Consider the following 4027-nt stretch of genomic DNA (forward strand, 5'->3'; position numbering starts at 1 on the left):
TAATTCGGTTTATCCGGTGATGCATTGTGTGTGCCGATATATTTTCTTTGATTTATTCGATGATGTACTGTGTGTGCCAGTATATTTTTTTGGGTTTATTTGATTTCTGAAGTACATGATAAATACTTGATTCTTGTTCTTAATTATGTATGCTTATTTCGTGTTTTAATATTTTTAGGATATTAATTCATGTTTAATGTGCTTATTTCAATGGAGCAAAAGTTCCTATTTAAGAGTATATCTAGCATAATTGAGTGGAGTTGCATGCAATCCTAGAAATAGGACGACATAAATCTATCGGATCAGAGTCAAATCTAATAGGGGAATCCACAGATCGAATTAATGCGACAATAGGGGTTTTAATTAGAAAGAGATTTCAATTAATCAACTTAGAGTCAGTTGTTCTTACTCTTGAAAGACATATTAACATTATTTTGGGATTTCTACGGATCAAGACACAAGTGAATAAATTGTTTAACTCAGATTCAGAATAATAGGTGAAGTCTAGGTGGACTCTTTCCTGGGTATTGTCTATCTCATTGGTTTTATTTGATTATTTTCCTAATTCATTCTCTATTATGTTCTTAGTAATTAGTGTAGTTAATTTTAGATTAAAAAAATTTTCATCAATTTGTTAGCTAAATAATAGAAAAACAGTAATTACTAGTACTTTTAGTCCTAGTGGATACGATATTCCCTACTCACCATAGCTATACTATTGTTTGATAGGTGCGCTTACCTTTGTCGTAATTATAGTTAGTTTAGTGACCATCAAGTTTTTGACGCCGTTGCCAGGGACTTAAAATATTAGGAACACTCAATTTTTACTAATTTAGCCATTTTTGTTTTTATTGCATTTTATTTTTATTTTTAGATTAATTTTTGGTTTCTAATTTTTCTTTTATTTTCTTCTGGCAGGTTCCTTTAGTTTATGACTAGAAGAAACCCATCGGGACCATTAGTATTTGACAGAGAAATTGAAAGTACAGCTCGCAGAAACTGAAGAGAAGCAAGCCAGAGTCAATAGAATATAGTGAAGAGCAAGAGGACGTTATAATTATTACTGAGGAGATGGCTAAAAATCAGAATAATCAGCTACCTCCTATGGTTGCTGCAAGTCCTATAAATCTAAATCTTGCTCTTCATACTATGTACGATTATGCCAAGCCCACTCTAACTGGGGCTAAATCGAGTATTGTGAGACCTATCATTGCTGCGAATAATTTTGAACTGAAGCCGAACACTATTCAGATGGTTTAACAGTTTGTTTAGTTCGATGGTGGGCAAGACAAAGATCCAAATACTCATTTGGCTAATTTTCTGGAATGCTGCGACACTTTTAAGATAAATGGCGTTTCTAACGATGCCATTCGCTGACAGTTGTTTCCATTCTCGTTGAGGAATAAAGCTAAATAGTGGTTGAACTCCTTACCACTAGGTTCTATCACTACATGGGACCAAATGACCGAGAAATTTCTTTTGAACTACTTTCCATCGGCTAAGACAGCTAAGTTGAGGAATGATATCTCTTCCTTTGTACTGATATCTCTTCTTTTGTACAGATGAACTTAGAGACCCTATATGATGCATGGAAAAGATATAAGGATTTATTGAGAAGGTGCCCTCACCATGGGTTACCTCTATGGTTACAAGTTTAAACTTTCTACAACGGTTTGAACCCCTCAACTAGGAAATTGATACTTTGAATAATAAAACACCTAAAGAGGCTTATGAGTTTATAGAGGAGATATCACTGAATAATTATCAGTGGCAAGTCATGAGGACGAATCCGACAAAAGGAGCTGATGTATTTAACTTAGATGCGGTCACCATGTTATCAAATCAGGTAGAACTTTTGAATAAAAAATTGATGGTTTATGTGTTTCTATGCAGGTAGATCCGGTGATGCAATGCGATGCAACTAGAGGTGGAATGAATAATTCAGAATATTTACCCTACTGTCCCAACATGGAGAATGAGCAGATAAATTATATGGCTAATAATTCTAAACCTTAAAATAATCCTTATAGTAATAATTATAATGCAGGATGGAGGAACCACCTAAATTTCTCATGGGGTGGTCAAGGAATTCAAAGACCACAAACCCCTCCAGGTTTTCAACAACAACCTTATCAGCAAGAGAAGAAATCGAACGATGTTAGCAAAATTTATTTCGATGTCAGAGACCTATTTTCAAAACACTGAGATGGCTTTGAAAAATTAGCAAGCATCGATACATGGGCTCGAAAATCAAATTAGACGTCTTGCTAAATTAGTTTCAAAAAGGCAGCAAGGTAGTTTACCTAAAAGAGCATGTGAAAGCAGTTACACTAAGGAATAGGAAAGTGTTGGCTGAACTTGAAAAGAAGCTGCAATAGAAATCTGATAAGGAAAAAGATGAGGGGGTAAAACCCGAAGTGAGTGAAACACCAGTACTTAAGGCATATAAACCACCGATCCCATATCCAACAAAGTTAAAGAAAGACTGCATGGATGCACAATTTGGTAAATTTCTTGAAATTTTTAAACAATTGCATATTAACTTACCTTTTGTTGAAACTATTTCATAGATGCCCACATATGCAAAATTTTTGAAAGAGCTATTAACAAATAAAAGGAAGTTTGAAGAGCTATCCATTGTGGAACTCAATGAGGAACGTTCAACTATTCTTCAAAATAAACTACCAACTAAGTTGAAGGATCTAGGAAGTTTTACTATTCCCTATCTTATTGGTAGTTTAAATATTGAAAAAGCATTGGCTGATTTAGGTGCTAGCATTAATTTGATACCTTATAAAATGTTCAAGCAGCTTGGTCTTGGGGAACCAAAACCCACTAGGATGACTATTTGATTAGCTGATAGATCTGTTAAATGTCCTAGAGGTATTATTGAAGATGTCCTTGTAAAAGTAGATAAATTCATATTCCCTGTTTATTTTGTTGTGCTTGACATGGACGAGGATGTTGAGGTGCCTTTAATTTTAGGTCGTCCTTTTCTAGCTGCTACTAGGGCTATCATTGATGTGGGCGATAGTAAACTTGTGCTTAGGTTAGGTAACGAAGAGATTATTTTTAAAATCTATGATGCAATGCGATTTTCTAGAGAACAAGATGATTCTTGTTATTTTATTGATTCTATTGACCATGTTATTCAAGATTAATTATAGGAAATTGTTCATAAGGACACGTTGGAATTGTGTCTTGTCTAAGGAGAGGAGGTAGATGATGATATTGCGGTTATAGGTAAGACAAAAATTGATTTAGATTATAATGAGTCTTCACTGAGACAGAAGAATTATAAGGGCATTAAGGTAAACGATGAATCAACATTAAAACCCTCTATTGAAGAACCTCCCAAATTAGAACTGAAGCAATTACCAAATCACCTAGAGTATGCGTTCCTTAGAAATAATTCTATATTACCAGTGATTATTACTTTAGACTTGCAGCCAAACGAGAAAGATGAGTTATTACAAGTATTGAAGGAGCATAAACAAGCCATAGCTTGGAAGATTTCTGACATTAGAGGGACCAATCCTTCTTTTTGCACTCAAAAAATTGTAATGGAGGATGAATACAAACCTTGTGTGCAAGCTCAAAGACGACTGAATCCTAACATGAAAGACATATTTAAAGCTGAGGTAATTAAACTTCTAGATGCTAGAGTTATTTATCCTATTTCTAACAGTAATTGGGTGAGTCCTGTGCAGGTTGTTCCAAAGAAGGGAGGCATGACTGTTGTAGCCAACGAGAAGAATGAGTTGATTCCAACGAGAACAGTCATGGGATGAAGAGTTTGCATTGACTATATGAAGTTGAACGATGCCGCGAGAAAAGATCACTTTCCTTTGCCATTCATTGATCGAATGTTGGAAAAATTATCTGAGCATATGTATTATTGTTTCCTAGATGGAATCTCTGGCTACTTTCAAATCCCGATAGCTCTCGAGGACCAAGAAAAAAAATGACATTTACATGTCTATATGGTATGTTTGCTTATCAACGAATTCCTTTTGGATTATGTAAT

At 34.6% G+C, this 4027-nt stretch overlaps 1 non-coding gene across 1 annotated transcript; it reads right to left on the minus strand.

Moving 5' to 3' along the window:
• Positions 1 to 1529: 1529 nt before the first annotated feature.
• Positions 1530 to 1636, minus strand: LOC128281069 (small nucleolar RNA R71). The gene has a single exon (XR_008271284.1). It is a non-coding gene; the product is annotated as a small nucleolar RNA R71 (small nucleolar RNA).
• Positions 1637 to 4027: the final 2391 nt, after the last annotated feature.

Source organism: Gossypium arboreum, chromosome 9 (assembly GCF_025698485.1).
Source record: "Gossypium arboreum isolate Shixiya-1 chromosome 9, ASM2569848v2, whole genome shotgun sequence".
NCBI lineage: Eukaryota > Viridiplantae > Streptophyta > Magnoliopsida > Malvales > Malvaceae > Gossypium > Gossypium arboreum.